General features: G+C 36.7%; 1 long non-coding RNA gene across 1 annotated transcript in view; it reads right to left on the reverse strand.

The window, feature by feature from the left end:
- Positions 1-15,490, reverse strand: part of LOC141580763 (uncharacterized) — a 415,102-nt gene that overhangs the window by 108,707 nt on the left and 290,905 nt on the right. The window lies entirely within an intron of this gene.

The following is a 15,490-nucleotide window of genomic DNA, read 5'->3' on the forward strand; positions in this document are numbered from 1 at the left end:
TCCCTGATGGTTAGTGCTGTTGAGCATCTTTAAAATATATCTGATGGCCATCTGTATGTCTCCTATTGAGAAATGTCTATTCAGATCTTTTGTCCATACTTCATTGATATATAATAGATGCAGATATTTTGGGGCTACATGAAATAATTTGATATATCCATATAATTTGTAATGATCAAATCAGTATTCATATCGGAATATCCATCACCTTAACTGTTTGTCTTTTCTTTTCGCCAGAAACCTTTGAATTATTCCCTTCTAGCTATTTTGAAATATAGAATATTATAAACTGTAGTCACCCTACTGATCTTTCAAACACTACGTCTTATTTCTGCTATCAAACTGTATATTTGTACCCAACAATTAAGCTCCATTCGTCCCCCCTCCCTACCCTTTTTGGCCTCTGGTAACCATTATCTACTCTCTGTCTTCATGAGATCCACTTTTTTAGCTCTCACATATGAGTGAGAACACGCAATATCTGTATTTCTGTGCTTAACTTATTTCACCTAACATTATGATCTCCAGTTCCCATGTTGCTGCAAATGAAAGGATTTCATTCTTTTTATGGCTGAATAATATTCTATTGTGTATATGTACCACTTTTTTATTCATCCATGGGCGGGCACTTTGCTTGATTTAACATTTTGTCTATTGTGAATAGGGCTGCAACAATAAACATGGGAGTACAGATATCTCTTCAATATATTGATTTCCTTTCTTCTGGGTATATACCCAGTAGTAAAATTACTTGATCATATGGTAGTTCTATTTTTTGTTTTTTGAGGAACTTCCATAGAGTTTTCCACCATGGCTTTACTAATTCACATTCAGACCAACAGTGTCCTAGGGTTCCCTTTCTGCACATCCCTTTCAGCATCCATTATCCCTTGTCTTTTTGATGAAAGCCATTTTAACTAGAGTGAGGTGATAGCTCACTATGGTTTTGATTTGCATTTTCCTAATGGTTAGTGCTATTGAGCATTTTAAAAATATACTTGATGGCCATGTATATGTCTTCTATTGAGAAATGTCTATTCAGATCTTTTGTTGATTTAAAAAAAGTTAGAATATTTGTTTTTTTGCTATTGAGTTATTTGTGCTCCTTATATATGCTGCTTATTAATCCTTTGTCAGATGGGTAGTTTGCAAATATTTTCTCCTATTCTGTGGGTTGTCTCTTCACTTTGTTAATCATTTCCTTTGCTGTATAGAAGTTTTTAGCTTCATATAACTCCATTTGTCTCTTTTTGCTTTGGTTGCCTGTGCTTTGAGGTCTTACCTAAAACTCTTTTCCAAGTGTCCTGAGCATTTCTTCAGTGTTTTTTTTTTTTCTTTCTAGTGTTTTCATAGTTTCAAGTCTTAGATTTAAGTCTTTAATCTATTTTTATTTGATTTTTGCATATTGTGAGAGATGGTGATCTAGTTTTATTCTTCTGCATATGGTTATCCAGTTCTTCCAGTACCATTTATGGAGAAGATGGACCTTTTTGTGTTGTATGTCTTTGGTGCCTTTGTCAAAAATGAGTTGACTGTAAATGAATGGATATACATCTGTGTTCTCTTTTCTGTTCCATTCATCTTTATGTCTGTTTGTATGCTAGTACCATGCTGATTTGGTTACTGTAACTTTGTAGTATATTTTGAAGTCAAGTACTGTGATGTCTACAGCTTTGTTCTTTTTACTTTGGGTTGCTTTGGTTATTTAAGGTCTTTTGTGGTTCCATATACATTTTAGAACTGTGTGGGTTTTTTTTTCTATTTCTGCATTGAATCTGTACATTGCTTTGGTTAGTATTGTCACTTTAACAATATTAGTTCTCTTAATCCATGAACACAGAATGTCTTTCCTTTTTTGTGTCTTCTTCAATTTCTTTAATCAGTGTTTTATAGTTTTCCTTATATAGATCTTTCACTTTTTTGGCTAAATTGCTTATGGAGTATTTTATATTATTTGTAGATATTATAAATGAGTTTGCTTTCTTCATTTCTTTTTAATATTATTTACTGTTAGTGTATAAAATGTTACTGATTTTTGTAAGTTGTTTTTATATCCTGCAATGTTATCAAATTATTTTATCCATTCTAACATTGGTGGAATCTTTTTCTTTCTTAATCTTTAAGTTCAGGGGTACACATTCAGGATGTGCAGGTTTGTCACATAGGTAAATGTGTGCCATGGTAGTTTGCTACACAGATCATCCCATCACCTAGGTATTAAGCCCAGCATCCATTAGCTCTTCTTCCTGATGCTCTCCTTCCCCCAATGCCACCCCCTCTGACAGGCCCCAGTGTGTGTTGTTCCCCACCATGTGTCAATATGTTCTCATCATTCAGTGCCCACTTATAAGTGAAAACGTGGTGTTTGGTTTTCTGTTCTTGTGTTAGTTTGCTGAGGATAACGGCTTCCAACTCCATCCATGTCCCTGCAAAGGACATGATTTTATTCCTTTTTATGGCTGCATAGTATTCCATAGGTGGAGTCTTTAGGTTTTTCTAAGTATAACATGATGTTGTCTGCAAACAAGGGTAATTCAATTTCTTCCTTTCCAATTTGGATTCCCTTTATTTCTTTCTCTTGCAAAATTGCTGTGGCCAAGACCTCCAGTATTATACTAAATAAAAGTGGTGAAAGTGGGCATCTTTGTCTTGTTCCAGATCTTAGAGGAAAGGCTTTCAAGTGTTTCCCATTCAGTATTACAATTAGCTGTGAGGTTGTCATATATGGCCTTTATTATTTTGAGGTATGCTTCTTACATTTCCAGTTTGTTGAGGGTTTTTGTCGTAAAGGGATGTTGAATTTTATCAAATGCTTTTTTCAGCATCTATTGAAATGATGATATGGTTTTTGTTTCAGGTTCTGTTAATGTGATGTGTCTTGTTTATTGATTTGCATGTATTGAGCCATCATTGTATCCCTGGAATAAATCCCACTTGATAACAATGAATAATCTTTTTAATGCATTGTTAAATTCAGTATTTTGTTGAGAATTTTTGCATCAATATTCATCAGCATTATTGGCCTATAATTTTCTTTTTTGTTGTTTCCTTATCTAGTTTTGATATCCAGGTAATGTTGACCTCATAGAATATATTCCCTCTTTTTCAATTCTTTTAAAGAGGTTGAGTAGAACTGATATTAGTTCTTCTTTAAATGTTTGGTGGAACTTAGCAGTGAAGCCATCAGGTCCTGGACTATTCTTTAATGGGATATTTTTTATTACAGCTTTGATCTTGATACTTGTTATTGGTTTGTTGAGGTTTTCTATTTCCTCATGGCTTAATCTTAGTAGGCTGTATATGTCCAGAACTTTTTCTAGGTTTTCCAATATGTTGGCATATAGTTGTCCATAATAATCTCTAATTATTGTTTATGTATTTGTGACCTCAGTTGTTATGTTTTCTTTTTGTTTATATCTATTTGAGTATTCCATGTTCCATTTGCTAATGGAAGAATGTGTATTCTGTAGCAGCTGGGTGAAATTTTCTATGAAAGTCAATTGGGCTCATTTATTCTAACATGTAGTTTAACTCTAGTGTTTCTTTGTTCTTTTTCTGTCTGAATGATTTAACCATTACTGTGAGTAGGAGATTGAATTCCCTACTCTTAATGTATTATAGCCTATCTCTCCCTTTAGATCTATTAATGTTTGCTTTATATACTTGGAATCTTGATTGTTGGGTGTATAGATATTTAAAATTGTATATTGTCTTGATGAATTATCCCTTTTCTCATTATAAAATAACTTGCCTTGTCTTTTTTTATAGTCTTTAATTTTTAGGCTATGTAGTCTGTCTTCACACTGGTATAAAGAACTTCTGGAGACTAATTTATACATAAAAAAAGGGCTTTAATTGACTAATAGTTCCACATGGCTAGAGAGGCCTTAGGCAACTTATAATCATGGTGGAAGGCAAAGGGGAAGCAAGATACATCTTACATGGCAGCAGTAACAAGAAAGAACAAGGTGGGATGTACCATATTTTTAAACTATCAGATCTTGTGAGAACGCATTCACTATCATGAGAACAACATGGGGGAAAACTGCTTCCCTGATCCAATCACCTCCCACTAGGTCTCTCCCTGACACATGGGGATTACAATTTGAGAGAAGATTTGGGTGGGGACACAGAACGAAACCACATCAGTTTACTTTATCTGATAAAAATACAGCACCTCCTGCTATTTTTTGGTTTCAAGTTTTGTGAAATATCTTTTTCTATTCCTTCACTTTAATTCTATATGTGGTCTTTGAAGGTGCAGTTGGTTTCTTGTGGGCAGCATATATTTGAGTCTCATTTCTTTACCCATTCAGCCATGCTGTGCCTTTTATTTTTTATTTATTTTTCTTTTTTAGTGATAGGATCTTGTTCTGTTGCCCAGGATGGAGTACAGTGGTGCAATGGAGTGTAGTAGTGCAATCATACCTCACTGTGACCTCAAATTCTTGAATTCAAGGTATCCTCCTGTCTCAGCCTCCAAGGAACTGGGACTATAGGCATGTACCACCACACTCAGCTAATTAAAAAAAAAATTGTAGAGATAGGGTTTTGCTATGTTGCCCTGACTGGCCTCAAAGTTCTTGCCTCAAGCAATTCTCCCATCTGAACTCTGGGATTATAGGAATGAGCCACTGCAGCTGGCCCCTCTGTGCCTTTTAATTGGAGAATTAAACCCATTTACATTCAGTGTTTCTATAGATAAGTAAGGACTTATTACTTCCATTTTGTTGCTTATTTTCTGGTTGTCTTGAAACTCTTCTCCTTTCTTCATTTTTTATTGTCTTTCTTTGTGGCTAGGTTATTTCCTCTGGTAGTATGTTTTAATTCATTGCTTTTTATTTTTAGTGAACTTATTAGAGATTTTTACACTGTGGTTACCATGAGGCTTACAAAAGATATCTTATAAATATAACAAGTTATTTTAAAGAGATGACCGTTTATCCTAGATCATAAAGAATAGAAGTAAAGATAAAAGGAAAAAACCTCTATACTTTTAACTCCATATCTCCCATATTTTGACTTTACATTATCTCAATTTGCATATTTTATATTGCCTATATCTGAACAGGTTTCTATAGCTATTATTATCTTTTGTGCTTCATACTAGAGTTACAAGTGAATTGCACACCATAGTTAAAGCATTAGAGGATTCTGGGTTTGTTTGTGTACTTATTTTTACCTATGGGTTTTATATCTTCAAATGTTTTATTTTTGCACATTAGTGGGATTTTTTTTTTCTCAACTTGAAATTGCCCCTTTAACATTTCTTATAAGACAGGTCTGGTAGGTGAATTCCTTCGGTTTTTGTTTGTCTTGGAGCAATGTTATCTCTTCTTCAAGTCTGAAGGATAACTTTACTGAATACAGTACTCTTATATGGCATGCTTTTCTTTCAGTACTTGGAAAATGTTGTCTCACTCCATCTTGGCCTGTATGGTTTCTGTTGAGGAGACTGTTGCCAAACAAATTGGAGCTCTTTTATTTGTTATTTGCTTCCTTTCTTTTGCTGCTTTTAGAATGCTCTCTGTCCTTCTTTTCTGAAAATGTGATTCTTATATGCCTTGGGGTAGTCTTATTTGGGTCCAATCTGTTCTCTGACCTTCTGGTACCTGGATATTTACCTCTTTCTCCAGTTATGAAAAGTCTTCCATTTTTATTTATTTAAATCATTTTCTGTACCTTTTTGTTGCTCAACTCCCTCTTGAACACCAATAGTCCTTAGATTTGGTCCTTTAAGATAATTTTCTATATCTTGTAGGTGATTTTCATTTCTTTGCATTCTTTTTTATTTTTCCCCTTTGACTGTATATTTTCAAATAGCCTGTCTTCAGGCTCACTAATTATTTCCTCTACTTGATCCGTCCAGCTATTGAGAGACTTTAATACATTTTTCAGTTCAGCAAATGCATTTCTCAGTTCTGAGATTTCTGTTTGATTTCTAAAAGTTATTTCAATCTCTTTGTAAAATTTCTCAGAAAAATTTCTAAATTGATTTTCTGCCTTATCTTGGAGATCATTGAGTTTCCTTAAAACTGCTATTTTGCATTCTTGGTCAAAGAGTTCATATATTACCATCTCATTGTGGTCAGTCACTGGTTTCCTTTTTTTGTCCACTGGACAGGTCATGGCTCTATTTGCTGTTGTTTATTATGAATGTACATCTACATCATTGGGTTAACGAATTAGTTATGTATGTGAGTCTTCAGTCTGACTGTTTGAGTTTTTATTGGGTATGTTTGCTTAGAGATTCTTTGTAATTTACCTGTTGATTTCTTTCTTTTTTTTTTTTTTTTCTTTCTTTAGGTTGCTGCCTCCTTTTCAGCACTAGATGGTGCCTTAAGCCAGGTTTGCCTCAGTTCCAGTAAACAAAGAGTGCAGCCAGGGGACCTGTAGAAAGAACTTTCTACAGTGTAGTGCTGCTGAGCAGTCACTCTGATTTTGTGTCTCCTTTGGTCCATGTACAGAGCAGAGTTCCCAGGACTGGGGTTACTAGTGCCCCCCACTACCTTTGCCTTTACCTCTCTTTAGGGGTATTTCTTTATTCAGTCACTCCCAATGCTTCCTGTGGGTTCAAGCAGGGACAGGTCTTCTGCCATGGAACCCAAGATGATGAGGAAGCTGATTACCCACTTTGATCTCACTTTCTCTAGTGTAGAAACTGTGGGTTGGGGGTAATTTCCATCACACTTGGTGCCAGGCAGATTAGGGAAGGGGCATTACAAATATGAAAGTCAGATCCTCTTACCATCTGCTCAGGGTTTTTTCACTTCTTTGTGGCCCTGGGAACTGTTTCATCCTCATATTTGAGTTCTGGGATATTGCTGGTCATAATATCAGTACTGTCTATTTGTTTTTTGTTTTATAAGGGAGGGAGTAAAGCCAGCTTGCTCCTACAAAGCACTGTGGAACCAGAAGGCCGCCCCCCAACCCACCCACCACCCCTTTACTATCAGGAGACTGAATATTTTGAGAAAATCACTGTATTAGGTTAGCCTAAGTGGTGAGAATTTGATTCTTCCCTGACATTGTATTAGTTTTTTTTTTAAACTAATGAAAACTGCTAAGTGTGAAAGTAGAATAAGAAATTTGTCTATATGTTATTAGAAAAGCCACATTAAAACAAACAGCAAAATTTATTTGTAGATAGCAAACAAGACAGGTGTTCAACTTCAATAGGCACCAAGAAAATGAAACCACAGTGTGTACTACACTGGGATGGTTAATTTTATGCATCAACTTGACTGGGCTAAGGGATGCGTGGACAGCTGGTAAAATATTACTTCTGGGTGTGTCTGTGAGAGACTGTTTCCAGAGGTGATTAGCATTTGAATCTGAGACTGAGTAAGGAAAATCCGCCCTCATTATGTAATCCATTGAGGCCCTGAATAGAACAAAAAGGTAGAGAAAGGGCAAATTTCCTTTCCCTTCTTAAGTTGGGATGTCTATCTTCTGTTCTCAGACACTAGAGCTCCTGGTTCTCTCAGGCCTTTAGGACTCCAGCTGGCCTTCTCCAAACTCAACTCCATGGTTCTCAGTTTTTAGATTTGGACTGAATTACATCACTGGCTTGCCTGGGTCTCCAATTGTTTGCATAAGGAATTTACCACATATGTATACATATATATGTAGTAAATGATACACACACACACACACACACACACATGCATGCACAGATACATATATACACACACACACACCTCCTATTCGCTCTGTTTCTCTGGAGAACACTCACTAACACACACACATATACCAGACTGCCTAAATGATAAAAGATGGAAAAGGCCCAGTGAAGACAGCAGAACTCTCATATAGTACTGGTAGAAAAGAAACTTGGTACAAATACTTTAAAGATCTGTTTAGCAGTATCTATTTAAACTGAATACATACATACCCTGTTACCTGACAATTCCACTTTTAGGTATATTTCCAACAGAAATGTGTACATACATTCACCTAAATACATGGACCAGAATGTTCATAGCATAACCTTAAGCCAAAACCTACCAAATGTCCATCACTAATTGAATGAATAAATGTATTGTAGTACATTCACACATCGCTTCTCGGCCTTTTGGCTAAGATCAAGTGTGGAGTACATTCACAAAATTGATACTCTACAATTATGAAGGTAAATCATCTATAATTACACACAAAAATATTAATTAATCTCACAAAAATGGAGTCCAATGAAAGAAGCCAGATATAAAAGCATATACATGTAAGATTCCATTCATATGAAGTACAAAAACAGATGAAACTAACTAATGTCATGTGTATGCTATTTATGTCATGAAGGTGCAAAGAGGAAGTCAAGTGCCTACAAGATGAATAGAAATATTCAACCTCCATACTTTCCCCTTCTCCCATGAGAGGGTCCCACCACAAGCATGACTCACAATAAAACTAAGACAATTTTTCAAATGACTGCTGTTGCTAAAGCTAAGAATAAGAAGGCACAAAGCCATGGAGACACACTTAATGCTGCTCACAGGAAAGAGAATGCTGTTCCCACAAACACAGACCCTGGCTATCAAGAAATAGGTTTTTCTTTAATTTTCCCATTTATGTGCCCATAAGAGCACATAAATACTGTGACTTAGGCTATAGTTATAAATGAAAACTTATTAGGTGTGATGTGGTAGAGAGAAGTGTTATTAAGTAGGGTGCTAAAAAATGCAAGTGGACTTATTTAGTGTTTTACACCAAGACACTTGCCAGAAACTGTTATAAACATTTACTTTACTCATAATCTTTATGAGAAAAGGTGCAGGTGGATATTACAACAAGACTAAGACTCCTGCAATTTGTTTAAACCGTGCACAAACCAACCACATCAAGGCTCAGAATACATCCACAGAGGATATTGCTGTAATTGAATACAATTTACAACAAAGATAATCTGACATGTATTTAGTGATGTGTACGAAAGCTAATTTTGCTAGATAATGAGCAAGTGGTATATGATATGGTTTGGCTCTGTGTCCCCACCCAAATCTCATTTTGAATTGTAATACCTATATGTCAAGGGAGGGACGTAGTGGGAAGTGATTGGATCATGGGGGTGGTTTCTCCCATGCCGTTTGCATGATAGTGAGAGAATTTTCACAAGATCTGATGGTTCTAAAATGTGGCACTTCCCCTTTACTTTTTCTCTTTATCTCTCCTCCTGCCACCACGTAATAATGTGCCTTGCTTCCCCTTTGCCTTCTGCCATGAGTGTAAGTTTCCTGAGGACTCCTCAGCCAGGTGGAACTGTAAGTCAATTAAACCTCTTTTATTTATAAATTTCCCAGTCTCAGGTATATCTTTATAGCAGTATAAAAATGAACTAATACAGTACATATAAGTAGTTAAATGAGGATTATTCTTACTTGGCCAACCAAGTCTCACTATCTCTCTCTAATTCTCTACCTTACAACTTTTTCCATGGTCAAGATCCTTCTTTTCTTCTTGTATGCCTGTGGCAGATGCTGGCACCAAAAATTCTCACCAAATGATTGTTGAATGGAGAAATTACCATACTGATAATTTATCCTAGACCTCTCTCTTTCATCAGGGTTTCTTGTGCTCCACCCATCCATAATGGTCACCCTCTGTGGGGTCCTTGACACATTTCTTTTTTCTTTTTCACCTTCCGTTTCTGTGAGCTACTTGTCTAACTGCTTATCACTTACCACCCACAACACCCACCCTTCTCCACGCACAAATCTTCCTATCTCATGCCCTGGGTTTAAAAATATGAAAGCAGTAGAACTCTGGGATACATGCAGATGGCAAATCAAAAAAGGCTGTCTGCACATTAGAATCACTTGGGGAACTTTTAAAATATACTGATGGCCATACCCTACTGCCAGAAATTCATGCTTGGTTTGTCTGGGATGAATCCTTGGCAGCTGTATTTTTAAAAGTGTGCCAGTTAATTCCAGTGCAGACAGGGCTAAGAACTACTGCCTAGAGGATTAATGTATTCACTAGATGTGGGGAAGGACCACGAATATTGAAAGACGTAAGAGAAAGGAGAAGGGGCTATAAATGTAAACTCTGGGCATCTTGACCCAAAAAGAAAAAAGAGTTGGGGTGGGGAGAAAAACCAACCGAGCAAGAAGACTTATCCTTTGTCAGGGATTGGGTCCTACTAAAAAGAAGCCGACAACCCTCAGACATACCTCTATTCAGTACTAAGCAGCTACTAGCCAGTAAGCTTTTCTGTTGGCTCTATTAAGGACATGAAAGCCTGATTTTAATCTGATGAAGAAAGGACAGAGTAAGGACAGAGCACAAGACTCTGGGCATATGAGGAAGCTATAGTGAGAATAGTCTGTTTTTTTCTGGGTGCAGTGGCTTTGGCACCCTTCTTCTGCCTGCCAACCCACCTTCAGCACCACACTCCCATCTGCTACATGTGCTGCTTCAGCCCAGGGCCACCACACATTCTCTTTTCACTCCTTCCCCGGAATTCTACTTTTACTCTACAGTGATCTTTGGTGGGAGTGTTTTGATAGTTGTTATTGTTTTACTACAAATTTAGCTTCTAATTCATCACAAGGAAGATTACTTCCCTAAGGAAACTTCAAGTGTGGGCTTTAGAATGAAATAAACCTAAGTTTGAACGTTCATTTGATCATTTATTAGTTCTAAGACCTTGGGTAATTGATTCTCTGAGCTCCAGTTATTTTCAATATATAAAGTGGAAATGATAATATCTACCTCAGAAGGTTTTGTAAGGATTAGACATGATCATAATAAGAATGTTCCTGAAAATTAGAAGGTGCATAACAAACATTAGTTTTCTTCCCTTCTGGATAAAACCTATCTTTCAGGCTGGCATTGTCCAATGTGGTAGCCACTAGCTACATGTAGCCATTTAAATTTAAATTAACTAAAAGTATTTAAAATTTAAAATTCAGGGTTTTTTTGTTTTTTTTTGTTTTTTGTTTTTTTTTTTTTGGTTCCACTAGCAACATTTCAAGTGCTGAAAAGCCACATATAGCCAGTGTATACCTTGTTTGGATAGCACAGATGTGGAGGCCAAAGCAACTCCATCTTGGATGCTAATCTGCCATGTTGGCTTCTGATTAACTGCTGTTCCAGGAAGGCCTCTAAGAGTTCCAATTGTTCCTTGTGTAAGAGCAAGTACTTACTGTAAATCCTGCTCTTAGGTCAAACAACCTTGATGTTATTGTAGATCAATTATTCTACACATCCCTTCTGCATTATGTATACCCTTTCCCTATGGTATATAAGCCCTGGGTTCGGGGAGTAATAGCATGGGGATCCATCATCTTGTCCCATCGTCACCCAAGACACAGACATGGCTTCTGTTTGTAAGTCTCTATTAATTGTTTCTTTCTTAGAAAATTGATTTGTCAGCCTTTCTTCAGCCTCTTGGCTTCCTCAGACTTTGAGGTAGGTTTGCATTCTGCCCATGACAGAACAACAGATAATACAACCTTTTCATCATTGTAGGAAGTTCTCATGGGCTGTGCTATACCACTAGAGCATGCTTGAGTGCAGCTACAATGAAGATGAGTATCATCTATGAAGCCCACTGACCAAGCAATGAGATACAAAACACATGCCTTTTCTTGGTATCTACTCCTAAAAACAAGCAGACCGAAAAAAAAAAAAAAAAAAAAAAAAAAGAGAGAGAGAAGATGCTGAGGAATCTCAAAATAAGCCCACCCTTACTCAGCAATTTTGCTGAGGATGGGCAGGTTCTTTTAGTCTTTAGCTCTGTGTAACCAAATAAAACCATACAAGCTTGTCAAGCAAAGCCATATTTGCCATAAGTTTTATACATTCTTCACTCACAGCTTTTAGACACTGACTTGATCAACTTTAAATCCATTTCACAAACAACCAGGGCGAAATTAAGCAACATGGCAGAGCTATGAGGCACGGAGCCTTTTGCGATCATCTAACTCATCATCTCAGACTTTGAAGTTGCCTTTTATCTTAATTGCCATGCCTAGGCCAGCCTGCCAATAATTGCCATCTGATGCCTATAGTCTCCAGGTCACTAGTGCAGATCATGACTTGTTTAAGCAGGAAAAACAAGAACATAATGGGCCATAGGGTGTGGTTGTGTGTGCAGTCTATGCACTATACAAGTCCATAAAGTGCCCTTTACAATGTTATCATTATAAATTTGTATATTATTCTGGAAATTGCCTAGAAAATAACAATAATATATTAAGAAAGGTGTGGCTTTCCTTAGCTTTCACAAAGGTACTTTACATATTAGCTGCAGGGGTGAGTGAGTGCTTTACTCTGAATCTAAAGGACAGAAAACAGACAAAGATGTTGAAATCTTTAAACGAAGGAAATTTCAGCATTGGGGTCCAAGAATGTTCTGTGTATCCAGAGAAGTCTTTGTTCTAACAGCTGCTAGAGAAATTCTGCCTTATGATTCTCTAGACTGGATCAGCCTTGCTCTCTGGATTTAGAGATTTTCACTAGTTCTGACCAGACTCCAATACCAACACAATGGTTCTCAAGCCTGGCTCTCTATTTATCTGAGTTTTTTTTTTTTTAATAGCTTGTTTTAAACATTAGTTCAGACTAATAAATCATTATCACTATGGGTGGGGCCCAGCCAACAGTATTTTGTAAAAATGTCTAATGTCAGCAGGGTTGAGAACTGCTCCTCTGGCATATGGAAAAAAATGTAAAGGAAAATGAGACTTGATGTCCTAAGCCTGGAGTAAACTGTTAAATAGAAGAAAGCTTCTTAAATGTACTCGCGCAGGCCTTTCAGTCACTAAGACCAAAGAGAACTGAAAACAGAAATAATTTTTTTAAAGCAATGTAATCTAGTATTCACGATTGTGGAGTGGGTCTTCATTGCTCAATTTAAAAGTTTAGAACTGCACCACAAAAGGTAAAGAAATAACATCAACCTTTATTGATAAACTGCTCTGGAATGCTCAAACTAAGCTCTAAAATGTTAGAGGAAGTGAGAAAAGAAATGAAGGAGAAGAGCAAGAGGAAGCTAGAACAGAAATTGACCATTGAAGAACAGAAATTTGCCCCTCAACTAAGTGCTGTATATAACACAGCATCCCAAATCCCTATCTCAGGAAGAGCAGGGCTCACCATGGTCAGAGGCATAAATGGCATAACCACAAAGGAATCTAAGGCTACCTTCCAAAAACTGTGGCTTCGTTATTTAGAAGGCCTCAAAATTACCTGCTAAATAAATAAATGAGACCTATGCTAGCTAGTTTTGGGTGATAATTGCTTAGTCATGTTACCCAGTTCAAGAGTGTTCTCTGAGTCATGGTTTATACTCAATTCACATTCAAGTCGAAGACAGCAAGTCCCCTTGAAACCTCCCTGGAATTAAATCTGCCCTGCCAATCCTTCCTGTGCCATCTCAAATGTGAGTCAGTGCTTTGCTGTCTTCTTTTGGCACCCCAATTTAGCAAGAAATGTTCAGAATTCCCAGAAAAGCAGACATTCTAACTGGTTCTTAGTAAAAGAGCCAGTCTCATAAATGTATGCTGTATTTTCAAATACATGTTCTGAATCTAAAAATATACTTCTACTTTGCATTCATGTACAGCTGTGTCGACTGAAGATAGATGCTAAAAAAATTAGGACTAAAAACGTACTTACCCTTCCTCCATTTTTACTCATACATATTTTTATAGCTTACAAAGCCTAGTTCACCTCTCATATCTTCCATTAACTTTTCCCAGCCCAAAGTAACCTCTTCCCACTTGAGATTTATCTTGTCTGACCTCATTTAGTACTTATTTGTATATTGTATTGTGGCACCTCCCTTAGTCATTTAAGTCATCATATAAGATTGTGTTTTTTACCTGTTATACTCTTCAAATTTGGCCATGGTGCATAGTGCATAGGGGAAGAACATATGCTTTACAGCATTCACTAAATGTTAGATGAATTCATTATGAAACAGTATCACTTCATGAGCCAATATTATCTCATATCTACACTAGTAGGAGAAGACAAAATAGTATGTCAAGATATCAGATAAAGTGACCTGGTTTTCTCACAACTGTAGGACCCAAATGTCATGCATCACTGAATTCTTTTAATGTATCATGTACCAAAAACACGGTGGGGGGTGGGTGTCCAATGTTTCACAGGTAGAGGCATGTGCCGCCAAAGGAAACTTTGGAAAGGGTGAGGAGGATTGTTGGCAACTCAACTATGACATGTCACTGATTACAAAATACATTTGATTTCAAAGATGTTAAAATGTGAAAAAGCATTTATCTTAAAATGGATGAAATATGGTAAATGACTGTAATTTTTTTCAAAATGAAGATGATAGTAACAAAAGGTAGGAATGTCATTCATTAAAATATCATTATCATAAATCACAGAATATTTTTTTTCTGAAAGAGAGGGGGCAGAGCTTAAACTTGCCTCTGAAACAGTGAACACCAGACCAAACCCACGATCATGTCCAGGGCCAGTAATGGCCTATAGTACACCAAGTACCCACTTACACACTCAGAAAGTGAACTACTGGAAAAAACAAAAGTTATGATGTTATGGCCTTTGCTTCAAGAGTGCATGAAAGTTGCAAAATGAAGTCCTGGAAGAATACAGTAATATGAGTTTCATGTTTTTTTTTTTTGTTTTGTTTTGTTTTTTAAAGAAATGAGGTTGCTATGCTGTTACTCACTGTGAGTCCTCATGCAGCATACATACAAGGTGGCCCATGCTGAACCTTTAGTGGATGGAATCTGCCTACTCATGATCATATTCAAAAGAGCTGTTACCACTTCCTTTGCATGACTTTGTATAAAATTTACCACACACATTTTTTTAGTATGTTTAGTTGTGTACACAACAGTGGATGGCAGAAAGAGTGCACCTTGTGTGCCTCTGTGTTTTCCTGGGTGCCGTACACAGTGCCTTACACATGGTGAGTAAGCCTCTGGAGAATATGAAGAATACATGAGCAAAGAACTGACCAAAAGGAAGGCAGTGTTATCACTTAGTTCTGGAGTCAGCAGATACCCAACAAATCAGTTAAGAACAATGCATGAAATTGATGCTGTGCCAAATGTTAGTCAAAAGAAGGTTGAGTAGTGGGGTTCTTAGGAGTAGGTTCATGAGAATGTCTTCCCTGAATTTACTATCCCTATCTAACTTTGAATAAACTGCAATCCCAAACAATCTTTTGATGTCAACATCAACAGTCAATTCAGCAATCTTGCCTTTTATCCTTTCCATCCCAAGATATCTCTACTTTATTTAACAATTAAGTAAAATCTAATAGATATATTTAAGTGTCCCAAGTGAAAATCTTTCTTTTGTTTCCGACTTAGATGTTTAACCATGCTAGGATTCCTGCATATTATTTATAATACATTTAATCAGAACCCAATAGAGTTACAGAGATCCCTCTACACATGCACACTGGCAATGTTGAGCAAGTTTTAGACGATTCTAGAACTGCTTTGATGTACATTAACAGGAGCCCAGGAACCTTCTAAACTCAGATAAA

Source organism: Saimiri boliviensis, chromosome 1, assembly GCF_048565385.1.
Source record: "Saimiri boliviensis isolate mSaiBol1 chromosome 1, mSaiBol1.pri, whole genome shotgun sequence".
In the NCBI taxonomy this organism is placed as follows: domain Eukaryota; kingdom Metazoa; phylum Chordata; class Mammalia; order Primates; family Cebidae; genus Saimiri; species Saimiri boliviensis.